This window comes from Periophthalmus magnuspinnatus, chromosome 15 (genome assembly GCF_009829125.3).
Source record: "Periophthalmus magnuspinnatus isolate fPerMag1 chromosome 15, fPerMag1.2.pri, whole genome shotgun sequence".
In the NCBI taxonomy this organism is placed as follows: domain Eukaryota; kingdom Metazoa; phylum Chordata; class Actinopteri; order Gobiiformes; family Gobiidae; genus Periophthalmus; species Periophthalmus magnuspinnatus.
This window is the reverse complement of record NC_047140.1, coordinates 4,131,765-4,145,625: the sequence shown is the minus strand read 5'-3', so window position 1 is coordinate 4,145,625 and position 13,861 is coordinate 4,131,765. Positions and strand designations below refer to the sequence as shown.

Genomic DNA, 13,861 nt, shown 5'->3' with positions numbered 1-13,861 from the left:
TGGGCATCATACTGAATCTAATGAATATAAGCTGTAATGAGTTCTACATTGACCAAACAAACATAAATGAAATGAAATTGACTCTTGATTTTTCTGTCCAAATGAAATCCCCTCTGAATTTGACTTTCGCACATTACCACTCTTCATATGAAACATCTAACAGCCACGCTCACATTCCTCTTTCTCTGCTACTTTCAGAGTTTCTTACAATTTCTGTCTTCCATCCCTCTTTGCCATCCCCTCCTCTCATCCCCTGTCTATCATTTCTTTTCTTTTCGCCAGCTCTCCCTCGCTCTGCTCGCTTTTTCGCTTGTTTCCTTTGAAGTGCTAAACAATGAGCGGGCTGTGCTGCCTGTTAAGCTTGCAGGGAAATCCGTGCTGAAATGGCAGAGGCTGTGGTGTCCTGGGTCCTTGGGGGGAAAGGGAGGTAGAGGCTGCAACACAAGTCAAAGTACAATATAAGAGGACTATGCTATGGCTTTGTTTGTTATTCTGATACTATGAGCGTTACAAATTCCCATGGTTCCCAAATTGAGCACTCTGGGTGGAGGATTGGAGCGCACCTCATTTCTCGGGTTAGGCTTTATTGGATAGGACAATGCAGCGTGAAATGGGGGTGAAGAGCAGAGCTGACATTCGGCAAATTGTTAGAGCTGCGAATTGATCTCATAACACTGACACCAGCACATGAGCCGTGCACCAGATGAGCCGTGCACCAAATGAAACATGCACCAGATGAGCCGCACACCACGTGAGCCGCGCACCACGTGAGCTGGGCATATGTGCTGCTGCTTAAACCACTCAGCAGCACAGTTTATAACCTTTTCATTTGTTTGTCAGGATTCAGTTCAGCGCTCACATTTTAAACACACCCAGGGGAAGTAATATTTGAGAGAAGATTGTAATATGAACTGCTGAACTAATACAAGAACCCTGTATATTTCAGAACATGTAGAAGTTTCAACAAAAGGGTTAACAACATTTTATCTGCATTTATAAAAATACACAATTTTGCTGTTGGCGAAGGACATTCTGTTACCTAAATAACTAGCTTTGCATTTTGATATTGCATCAATTCAAATTGATTATACCTGGGTTGAGAAATACCATCCAGCCCTTGAGTGCTCACATAGTATTTTTAAGAATGTGTTTTCTACTTAAAGCCACAGTATGTAACTTTTCAGCCAAGAAATAGATCAACGTAAAAGCATGTTTTCTCACTTTGGTTGTGTTAATTGCACTGAAAAATGCAGAAATACATCCGCCTTTACTCAGCGTGAGCTTGCATCTCCACAAACCTGACTCATATTTGGCTTGGAGGAAGCGGGATTTTAACTTTATATTTCACCCAGGTGACGTGCCTCCTCCAGAAAGTTACATACTGCACCTTTAAACGGGGAGCGCGTATTCCTGATTTCACACTATATTCAAACAACTATAATATTTTCATGAGAAATACCCCGCAAACCAATGTTGAACTTGATAAAACCCGACCGCTGAACGCTGAATTAGTTGTTTGGTGCCCTCGCCGATAACCTTAATCCCTCATGTCTGCCACAGCTCATCTCAAGTGCTCATAACCACCATTATAACACCTCTGACTCATCCCCAAAACTGCCCCTGTCTCTGTAATGGTGCACCAAACCTGATTATTTCACTGTTTCCACACCGCAGCTGTCATTAGTGCGTGAAGGACAGCAGATTGTCCTTCCAGTGTCTTTGTCTCCTGTTCCCATTTGTGTCTCTGGCCCTGTCCCCAGCATTCCCACACTGTGATGAATGCTGTTCATTACTAAAGATGGGGGTGGAAATGAAGCCCAAATAGGGTCCTGTGAAGTTATGTGTGACCAGGGATATGGCGTACCCCCATGAGAGCGTAGAGTCATGTGTTTGTCCACTCCCACTGCTCCCCCATCATGGTTTATCAGCACAGGTGGTGTTCAGCTGTGTTTATTCAAGAACACTTACTGGAGTCTTTTTTTTTGGTACAGTTTTTCAGAACTCATGCTTTTACTGCTTCCTGATTTGTATATATTTATCATTGTAAAAATACTCTAATCTGAGTCAAAGTTTTGGTTCCTCTTCCCACTCTGAGAAAGTCTATAAGTGACAAATGCTTATGTTACAATATTACATCATTTGAACATTTGTGTTAGTTAAATGTAGTTTTAAATGTAGTTTTTCACATAAAAATACTTTGCTTTACAAATTTTACCCAGTATTGCATTAAACTAATCTGTCTCCATGGATACCACCAGCCCAAATGACAGGTCAGTTATGTAGATGTAACCTTGCCAACAGTAAGAATGTATATTTTGAAAACAATAATGTGTAACTAAATCTTAAATCTGTAATTAAATACATTTAAGATAGATCATTTTAAAACTGTACTGTGGAACATTTCAGGCACAGCAGTGACAAACAGGTGACAGACCCTCCATCAGAAATTTTACATTATGAACTTTTCAAATTATAAAGAGAGTTACTTTTATTTGAATAGATTTCTGAAATACAGTTTTGCTGTTACTTTCTACTTAATACTATCTAGTACTAATACTGTAATACAGTGATGTTACTTGAGTACACTTTTGTCTGTATATCTCTTACTCTCCTCATTCTAGTGCTACAAAGTGAAAATGAGCTCCAGCCTCTTTCCACACACACCAATGCTAGTGTCATGTCCCATGATGCATTTCTCAAGATGCTCTTCCCTGTGTAAGTGCACTATAATTATCCCGGGTCTAATGTGATAGAGCTGTCTCCTCCGTCATGTCACGGTGACTCTATGGACTCACACGCACACACTTAAACACACACAAACACACGCTAACTCATACAACATGAATGACAACTTGACATTTTATTTTGATAGGATCGGACATCCTGGAGCACTGACTACAGAGACGGACCAAGGACTGCAGAAAAAATAACACTTCTCTATTCAGTATCGTACATGTTTGGTTAGACAACTTGGCAACTTTTTTTTTCAAATTCTAAGGTGTACTGTGTAACTTTTCTCATGGAGGCTAAGCCACCTGCTTGTTTCCATGGAGATATTATTGGTTTGTCTAACTTGTTCCACGGTATGTCAGAAATGTGCATTTGCAGCTCATCACGTCAAAGTTGATATTTATTAAAAAAAAAAAAAAAGCACTTATTTTAAACCCACTTTTCAGAGCCATGGCTCAGAGGCAGAGAGCAGAGAGGAGCCATGAGGGCAGAGTGTGAGGAAGATGCATTTGGTGGAAGCTTGAAACTCTTCATTTTTATTTTATTTTCCTGGAAAAGAAACAGAATCTAATTGTGAGCATTTATTCACAAGTTTGTGTGAAACATGCAACATTTATTTGTGTATCATAACACTGTCTGGAGCTGATGTTGGATGATTCCTGCAGCGTCATGTGTCCTTTTATGACACGATGGACACATGTCTGACCCTCTCCTACAGCTGATCCACAAAGGAAACACTGTCCCCTCCCTCCTCACACACACACATGCGCGCGTGCGCACCCCCCCCCCCCCCACACACACACACGCACACACACTGTGGCTCCATGTTGGCCTCTCCTCTCTAAAAAACTGTGTGAGTACAGCGTGGCCCAAACACATCCCTGTGTTCCTCATGCCCCCTCCACACATGCACTTGGAGACTGCAGTGCTGACATGTCCTTCATGCACTAAACCCTGCACGTATATGAGGATGTGCAAAGCCATATGAGAATTAAACAGCCTCTTCCAAGTGTGTTTTATGCTCTTTGCTCTTTGCAGCCTCTGCAAACCATCAATCGTCTCAATAAAGCACTTATTTTTATATGTTTAAATAACAAGATAAGTCAGTGTGTTGGGTCAAACAGGCAGAGTTCACTGTCGCTAAAGTTCCACGAGCCTGTGTCCTCTTCTCCCCCTGACTCCTCCCTCTTTGGACCCATGTGTCAATCAAATCTGTTCATTATCGGCTCATGTTTAGGTAAATCTCAGTCAGAACTCACTTTGCATGGTCCTTTTATGGTGAAATGGAGGCGTTAAAGGAGCGTGAGGTGGAATCATGTGCACAGATTTCTGCGTCAAGGAGGAGTGCATATGGAGGGTTTTATCCCAGTATATTTTGACATATGTGAAATTTGCATTTTGTCCCTACAAAGACTTTCAGGCAGATTTTGATGCACTCTTTTATAAATGAGGCCCCAGATCTGGAGAGGCAGACTCACCCACACTAAGAATGTTTGTTTTTACTTGGTATTTCAAAGCAATACAAACACCTGCAATTAAATACATACTGATATAATACTGCAAGGAGAAACAATAAGCTTTCCATGTAGACAGAAAAGTTTCCTTAAAGCCGTAGTATGTAATGTTATTTAAAAAAAAAAAAAAAAAAAAAGTCTAGTTTGCTTTGTTTTCTGTTTCCTTTTTTCCTTTAATTTTGGTTGTTTATTGCACTGAAAAACTGCATCTCCACAAACCCGACCTCCTGCTTGTTTCTGTGGAAATGTTGTTCCTTTGGCTAAAGTTTCACAGAGAATGGCATAAAACTCATCCATCTCCACAGAGAATGTTCTGAAGTATGGTTTTAACTTTCTATTTCTATGGAATCATGTGGATGACGTGCCACCTTGAGAAAGTTACATACTGTACCTTTAAGGAGAAAATGCCTTCTTTCGTTTCATTGTGACACAATCTCTTCTTCTATCGTTCTCCATAAGCACTAAAGCCCCTATACACTTTGTAGGAGAACTTATTATCAGTTGCGAATGCCACTGAAGGAGAGTGTAGATTGGCTTCGTCTCAGTGGGGCAGGAGAAGATTATCGAAAAGCTCTTTAATGAGTTTAATTATGAAATGAGATGTGCACATCTTTAGCCATTCCTTACTGTGAGAAACACCTCTAATATTAGGAACACGGCAGGTCACCACATGTAGAAACTTTCTTTGATAATTACAGAGGCAAAGCATTTCAAGTGCTATTATGGGCCCCTGCAGTCAGATGTAATTTAATACAACATAATCTAAAACATGGCTCTAATTAGTGTTTTCAAATACAACTCTATGGCCCACTTATTTTAATCATTTTGATTTATTGGAAATCAGACGGTTCTTCAAGCAGTTTCCCTTATTCATTTAAGGATATATGTGCTTTGTTGTGGCTTGGGGCACTTTTGCATTGGTATTTTCTGTCATAAACTTGAGATAATGTAGGAAATTAGCAGCATGTTTTTTTTTCAGCATAAGTCTAACTATAAATCTGCCATTTTATGTGAATGCTTAATTTTGTTATAGCAAAGAAATGTTTTTCCCCTCTGCTATACCACACAATTCAGCTGCTAATTGAAATGAAAGGCTGTTAAACCATCTTCAGGCCATGGAGATATCTTCTTATGAGTTACTGTTCTGGCTGTTGTTACTGTATGAACACAAACAGGGGTTGGTTGTTTCTTCAGACTTTGATTTATTATTTGTTGTTGTTTTGTCCTTCAAATTCCATAACATTCAAATTAAGAATCACATCTTCTGTCAAGGCCATTACTCTTACAATTACTTGAGTAATATTAGGAACACATTCATTGGATTTATGTAGAGTGTTTCAAGACACACAGAGTGCTTTACAGTGCATTATTCATTCACTCCACATTTGTTGGTGATAAGCTAATACTGTAGCCACAGCTGCCCTGGGGCAGACTGACAGACACACTACATTCATACTAGGCAAGTTGGGCAAGGTTGCCTAAGTACACAACAACTGTTTTTGCCACTGGTGCCCCCTGTGGCACCTGGTATTCCCAGTGGTCTCCCATCCCAGTACTAACCAGGCCTGATTAACTAAGGCTTAAGGCTTTGATAAGCTGGTATGGCTGTGATTTCTGGGTATTAGATGCAAAACCACTTATTTTTATGTTTGTACTTTCTTCAGAGCATTTTAGGCCATTTATGTGTTTATGTGTTTAGGTTAAGATTTTTATTTGCTTGGAACCTGGAAAACCTGAGTGGTTGAATAATTTAGAGATTTTGGACTTGTCTTAAATGAGGGAGTGACAATTCTGTCTGTTGTCCCTTTATATTTATCCAACCACATCTGCAAAGGGACAATAGACTTTTTTCAACCCTGTTTGAAACCCATTAAAATTGTCTACACATTTTTAATTTTCCACGCACTTAAGTGAATATTTTTCTTATGCTATACTTCTTCTCCTCCACAGGTTTCTGTGAACATGACTAAGTGACAACATGAGCTGTGATGACTGGAACTCCAAGCAGGTACTTTCTTTTTGTTTTGCACATTCCCACACACAGCCATACTGCTCCTGATGCCCCGCAGTCACTTCTTATGCGCTGGTGTACTCCGCTCTGACAGGGGGCACCAGGGAGGCCTTTAGTGCTTTGCTGTGTAATGTTTTATTGATGTCCCTAAGATGATGCGCCCTGACATTTTCTGATGCTCCTCGTCCCAAGCAAATCTCTGTCCGGCCCTTAAGCGACGTGTCCAGGGCCCTGCTGGTAAATATTTAAGGTGTCTCCATAAGGGTGCAGCTCCTCTTTACAGTGTCAGTACTTGAGCTGGAACGTGCCCACCGTAAGAAGTGCCACTGCTGCTTCACTGTGAAGGCTCACCAAACATCCTAGAACCTAAACAAAGTCAGAGTACTCATGCCTTTTGTATGGTGTAGATCTATAAATAGTTAATGAGAATACTCGAAATATCATAAATGGTTCCTTACATCTTTACACAGCCAAGGAGGAGGAGGTGTAAAGTTCTATATAAGAGAAAAAAAAAATAATAATAAAAAAAACAAAAAGAGCTTGCCAGTGAAATGTGCAGGTGGTGAAAACCTTTGTTGGTGTTGTTGGTTCTGACTTTCCCCTAGTTTAAACTTTCATTGATATTGGGTCTACTACAATGTACAGTGTATCCATGAAGTCTCTTTACAATTTAAACATTTTATTACAAAGCCAACTGATAACATATGCTAATTATATATGTTCTGTGGTGCTCGGTGGTTATAAAAGTTTTAATCACATTGCATTTTGTATTTCAGACATCCTGTTGATTAAAGATCCTTTTGAGTGAACCCCTAAGAGAAGGCACAGTGTGGATCATGGGTTCTATGAAGTTATGTTAAAGATATTGTGTATTGAACAAAGACATTACTGAACTAAAGCAAAAGATACAGAAAAAACTGCAACCACTGGTGAGGCTCTGCTACAGTGAACATGGCAAGAAATCGAGCACTGTCTTGATGTGCTTCGTGCCACTAATGGAGCCCATATAGAGGTGTTTTAAATGAGGGCAAAAATAAAAAATCGGAAGCCACTGAGTACAATAGAACACGTCTGATTAAGATATGACTTATCAATTGTCTTTGTAATATATATATTTTTTTGTAAAGAGGCTCCATGAACACCCTGTATATCCTATATTTATCTTCTGCACAAACAGGAAACGTGAGATTGCTGTTTTGTGAATGTTTATAAGTCGCGTCTATAAACTGTGAAGTTGTTGTTCATATTTGTAGAGAAGCAGAGATGTTTTCATAGTTAAACATGCGATTGTTGGAGAGTCTTGTATTTTGGACGTTATTTTGTTTTGGCTGATTTCAGATTCTATGTCTGGAGTCAAAAAGTAATCATTCCAGTTTGGATTATATATGTCTCATAAAAAAGATTGAAAAGGTAGTTTTATTGTACTTGTGATGTCCTCTGATGGGCTGTGAGGAAAGTTGCCAAGTCAGTAGATGTCTTTGTAATCCCTCGGTTGTCCAGGTAGGTTCTGTAGCAAAATTGCATTTCCTTTTGTTATCAAGAGTAAACTAACTCTTTCTTGGTGGAGTTTTCATGTCTGAGTATGTTTATTTGCTGGTAGAAACATTTTTGGTGGGCAATCATCATGACTTTTTGGATTGAATTCATCTTTGTGATCATGTGGTTGTAATATTTTTAAGGGGCTTATCACACTTTTGAGACAATATTTTTTTTACCCAAGTCCTCTTCACTGTGAATGAAATCTATAGTCTAGTTTGCAGCAGCCGGGGCCCAACATATTCATTTTTATTAGCGTTTTCTGTCAATTTACAAGATTGAAAGTCGTGCGTTCATTTCTTAAAGGATACAATTTCGGCCACTGTGAAACATCGCATTGCAGACTGTAACGATAATATAGAGAGCGTTCCTGACTTGCATGAAGAATAAACAATCTATGCTATGAGTTGAATCCCTCTTGGCCTTTCCTTTCACATTTACATAGCACTTCAGATAAAGAAGCCTTGCCACACCACTCTATTCACTGCTCCAGACTTCATTAAGGGACTACTTTTTCAACGCAGCCCCGGAGAACATGGAAGGACACACCAGCGCTGCGTCATTGCTCATTGTGCCCTTGTTATTGAGCGCCATTGAACAAAGGAGTCAACAGAGGAGGGCTGTTTTTCAGAAAGCCGACTCATGCACGAATAATGGCTTTTTCAATACATTCTGGTATCTTTTGAGAATGATATAATTAACACGAGAACTTCAATTGATAACGCAGTCACTTAAGATAAATGTATTAAATGTTCCTTTTACATCGTTGTTTTTTTTTTTTTTCTTCCGTTTTTCCATTTTCATCAAGTCTAGCCAGCAACACCAGTTACAAGAATGTGACGCAAAAGTTGTTCCCAAATGGTGGGCCCAGTGCCATGTTCCTGTCTAAGTTATTGCTGTAAATAAATTTTGTTGCGCAGGGTGACTTCACGAAGTGTTTTGTGTTTTTGACATTCAGTGATGCGGTTGCAGGATCAAACCTCAGACTGGCTCGTAGCATCAGCACCGTAACTCACAGCCTAATGCATTCCTTCCATGCTGGGGAAATAACTAGAAAGTAAATTTACCCTTTTCCAACATGTGCACTACAGCATCGTCATTTCTAAATCACGTTTAGTTTGGGTTGTTTTAATCACCAGGTCTACAGCCAGTCCTGTGACAGTAAAAGCATGTGGTTTGGAGCAGAGTTCAAACTTTGAGTGGAAAGCATTCGTTTGTTGTGTAAGCTAAGGTTAAGTTGCAGTATGTAACTTTCTAGTCACCAGCTTGAGCCCATGGAAGTACAAAGCCCTACTTAAAAAAACATTTTCCATAGATATAGAGAAGTTTTAAGTCACCGAGTAGTAGATTATTGCCAAACGAACGACATTTTCATGGAAAGCAGGATGAGTCAGGTTTGTGGAGACGCGAGCCCACTCACAGTGCATGTTTTTCTAAGGTTTCAGTGCAACACATAACATAACCAAAGTGAAATAGTCTGTTTTTGTCTAAACAGTTTCATACTCTGGCATTAATTAATTTTTAAATTAATTAAATTAAAAAAAAATGTGATTGATCAATATGAGGAAACAAATTGTAGATTCTTTTGTTGCCACATCGCGTAGCCCCCATTTTCCCAGGTTTTATGTAAAGGTTTTATAGAGGTGGCAATAACTAGTGAGGTTAACAGCACAGCAGCACAGGGGGATAATGGGAGTACCACAAGTTCACATGTCAAGCTCCAACAGACATTAAATGTGGATAAATAATCTAAAGTTTGTGTCTGATTACAGGCTCATACGGAAAGGGGAAAGTGAGGTCCTTTTATGACCAGCAATAGTTTGATTTTAACCTTTCAAAACAACATCCCCAGCCTGACCTGCAGTTCCGTCTCCTGAGTTACGGCCTTAATTGCGCCATAAATCGCCCGAACGATTGGCCCTGTAATGTGGTGGACAGTGGATGTGCAAAGTGCAATTCAGTCCATTTCCTGTTTGGACAGCAAAAACAATTTGTACTGACATATTTTCTTAAAATAATAATACATCAACTTAATCAAAGCACTTATTGAGCCATTACAACAATGTGTGCCTTCTGTAAGCAGCTCTTTCAGTTTGGGTGACTGGACACATCACGTCTGTTTTGTTATGAAATGGCTCCTCTGCTTTATATTGGCCAACAGTGTAAACAGTGTTATTCACAGTCTGTCCTCAGTGCATCACATTTGTCTTTTTGAGCGGACTAAATGAGTGAAAAATCATCTCAGATAAATAAATTCTATTATTTTTACAAAAGCAATAAGTTCATTAGCAAACTTTACTATAGCTTAACATAAATTTGGTCTGAAATATAGATTTTTAAAAGCTAAATATCAGTTTTCGGCCACAACAGAAAGACAAATACCAGTATCGCCTCAAAAAGACCCTGAGTCCCACTTTTCTCACACTGAAGACAGAGAACTGAGCTGAAAGAGTTTTATATATTTCTACATTTATTATTATTTTTTAAGTTATTTATAGCCAAGGCTAATCTGTAATGTCCATCTGTAAGAATGTTCATTTCTGGTGTAAGCATCAAAGAGGACCAGCAGACTGAAGCATAAAGTCAGAAGGTTCTATGAGTTCCACACAGGTAAAGTGAATAATGAAGCAAAGGAAAGGACAGAAGAGAGTCCAGAGATGTGCATATTGACTGTTTTTATAGAGTCGTTCAAGGTATGTGTTCGTGAGGCGGTTCTTCTTCTGGTTTGCATGGTGTTACACATGAAAAAACTTTAAGCAATGTCGAACGAGGTGACTGTTCTATACTCCTCTCAGAGTGGGGGTCACACATTCCTGAGTGAGAGGCGCTACAGATAAGAAGTGGCTTTAACCAAAAGACCAGAACATAGGTGTTATCTTGTTGCCCCTACGCTCCTCTGCATTTGATGTAGTGCTGCACTGCTAGAAAATACCTTACAGTACAAATACTACTATTGTTTAAAAAATGTAAACGCAACTTTAATACTCAAAAAAAGCTTGTTACTTTTTACTGGCACCATATTGAGAATTAATACTAGTAATGCAAAAATAGTAAAAGGTAAATGGTCACTTTTATACATAAATCTAACCGCTCTACCAGTGATGTTTATGACGAGAGCGGGATTCAAACCACCCACCTTTGGATCGGAGAACGACTAAATACTGAGCCCCAATATATATTGTTCCATTTCAATGTAGTAATTACAGTGACAGGGCTAAGAGTCACACTAAATCTGTGACAATTATTAAACTATTACTTAAGACATTTGGTTTTGGTCCAATTATTGAATTTGAACATTTGAATTAACAGCGTGTAACAACTATTAAAGATGACTGTAAAGCCAAAGTGGATCATTATGGTAACGAGGACAAAAAACTGAAAGAGTAATTTGAAGGTTGCTTTTGATTTGAATCACTTCCACAAAAGAAAGTGGAAATTCTTAAAGCGGAGAGGTATGTTTTATTAAGTCTCTTCCACTTCTCTTATTTCACACAAGTAATGATGGTGTTATTAGTATTGACCGCGAGGTTCTGGGCCTTTGCAAAGTGTACGTCTCATCAGTTTTGTTCAGTAGGTCATTGCATTCGTTTGAAATAAGATCAATGTTTTTTTTCAGTACCTATTTTATTGCACCAGAGAAGGAGACGAGACAGTTGGGCTTTCTCGTCTGATTGATTATGTTTGTCACTGTTTGTCTTTGAGCTGAGACAAAAGCAGTCGATGCCCTCTTCTGCTTGATTGTGTCAGAAAGAATAAAAATGCTCACAATCGAAGCCCCGTTGTGAAAAAAATCCGATCCCGGGACGTCGTGCGGTTTTACTGTAACGTTGTAACATAATCTGCCTTTGTCAAATGGTGGTGCGTTTCAGCCAAAAATGGAGGCAATGATTTTGTGTTTCTCCTGTCAGCAGACGTGTGGTTATAATGGGGATGTTTAAACCAGCACCTTATGTAGTTTCGCTGAGATTTTTCCAGGACAAAGGAAAAACAGGTAGTGTAGTCTGAGGGTAATTTGTGTGCTCTCCTCAAATGGATGTAATGGATCCAAACAGGACCCAGTGTGCAGAGAGGGAGTAATGGTGTGTTTTAAAACCTTTCTTCTTGAGACCTTGAATACGTTATTACGGATCTCTTTTTGCAAATTTTAAAGGGGCTGTACTCAATTTCTTCATGTAATACAGGACAATTTGTTTTGGCCCTCTACAGATGTTTTGTAAAAGCAGCTATTAGAGTCTAAATAAGACCACCGTGCTGCCTGCATCTAAAAGGAGTTTTATATCAGACATGAACCAGGAAGTAACGCTGGTGTGCTGTTAGGATGCTAGTTGTTATTAGCATTACTGTGATGCTCAAACACCACTTTGTTCTCTGAAAGTTGTGGAAAGCACTTATAAACTCATCACTGTGAATAATTAGAGGTTTAAAAACGACAATTCCAGGGATGAAATTGTCTAATTCTAGTTGTTGTGTGGAGTTTAAAAACACAATGGAGCACTTCCTGTATTACTACATGACATCACAAGGTGGAACAGAGTGTTTTCTGTTTGAGAGAAGAACTCTAAAGCCTAAATTTACAGGGTTTGTGTGCTAAATATGTGTGAAAGAAGCAAAACACAACTCTAGCTATGTTTTTGATGAGGAAATGACATTATAATATAGATCAGAAAATCACGTAGTATGGACTCTTTAATGTCTCTGTAATCACTTGGTCTGTCCACATGAAACAAAAACTGGCACAAAGTTCAACGTATTGACGAGATCAGAAATGAACAAAAATTAAACAGTTTCACAAAGTGGTGCTATTATTCAGCCTTAGAGACGTGATAGGGCTGAAGTCGACTAAAGACAAAAGGGGAATAGTAAAAGCTCTCAAAACTATTACATATCTCTATGCATCTAACCCAAACATGAACTCCACCTGCACTGGAGTTCATGCAAAAACAACTCTTTACAAAGAACTAGCTCTGTTTTTCACAGTTTTAAGCAATAAAAGGCATTAGCTGTAACATGTGCTCCTATGTGTTTAAGAACAACAATAAATTCACATCTGAACCTGAGATGCCTTTTTTGTCATCTACAGAGGTCACATCTTATGATCTCTTTTGGGTTTATTGTAAGTTGGTTTAAGGGTTTTCTCTCTGACTACTTTGGACCAAAAAAAAAAAAAAAAAAAGACCAGGTGAACCTTTTTGGAATAAGGTCTCTGGTCTCTGGATTGAGAATCAAAACTGCAAATGTAAACAACTATTCACATGATATAACATTTTTATTTGATTATGTTTACTTCAAATCTGAATATGCAGATGGGTGATATTGATGAAATATGTATGATGAATTCTAGACATATCACCTACATACTTTAAACAATGTGTACCTCTGTGTATGTATGTGTGTGTGTGTATGTGTGTATATATATATTGGGCGGGGGGAGAAGGGGGACACAGGAACTAACTGTGCATGGACCTGGAAAATCATTTATCTGCCACTATTTTCAAATAAATCCACTGTCTCAAAATGTGCTGAAACATATGCAGTGTTTCTCCACATATAAAGTTGCCATTGTTTATAAATGTTGTCCATACACCTACACACAAAGCTACTTAATTTTCCATTTTAAAAGACTCCTTTGTTAAGAAATACAAATATAAAAAAAAATTGTCAACTTGTTTCACTTAAGCTCTTGGATCATGAGCTAAAACTTTACTTTGCATAATAAAATGAATGTGTTCATGCTGTTGTTTCTTCCTTCAATTCTTTGTCACAGCGCATGGGTTATTGTGCGTGGAACTCACATTTAGTTGTGGTTGTGGTTGAGTTGTGTTCACGTTCTACAACTTGAGTGCAGGTGGAGGGCAGAGGCCTGTATAACACAAGGACAGATTCACTATTTTTTAAATAAAATCCAATCTCATGTTGCACAATAGTCGAAACTCTTACATTTTATTAGAGACTGGCTCCAGAAACTTGTCGTATTAATCTTGTGTCTTAAAGATGATTCTGTCTTTACATAAATACATTATTTGCTAGGACATTTTTCTTTATAAATAGTTGTTTTTGTTCATTTTGGGGC

At 38.7% G+C, this 13,861-nt stretch overlaps 1 long non-coding RNA gene across 1 annotated transcript in view; it reads left to right on the top strand.

Moving 5' to 3' along the window:
- Nucleotides 1-8,424, top strand: part of LOC129456839 (uncharacterized) — a 49,903-nt gene extending 41,479 nt beyond the window's left edge. The window contains exons 2-3 of the long non-coding RNA XR_008648969.1: nt 6,195-6,252; nt 8,237-8,424. This is a non-coding gene — a long non-coding RNA (uncharacterized LOC129456839). The remainder of the gene's footprint in view (nt 1-6,194; nt 6,253-8,236) is intronic.
- Nucleotides 8,425-13,861: the final 5,437 nt, after the last annotated feature.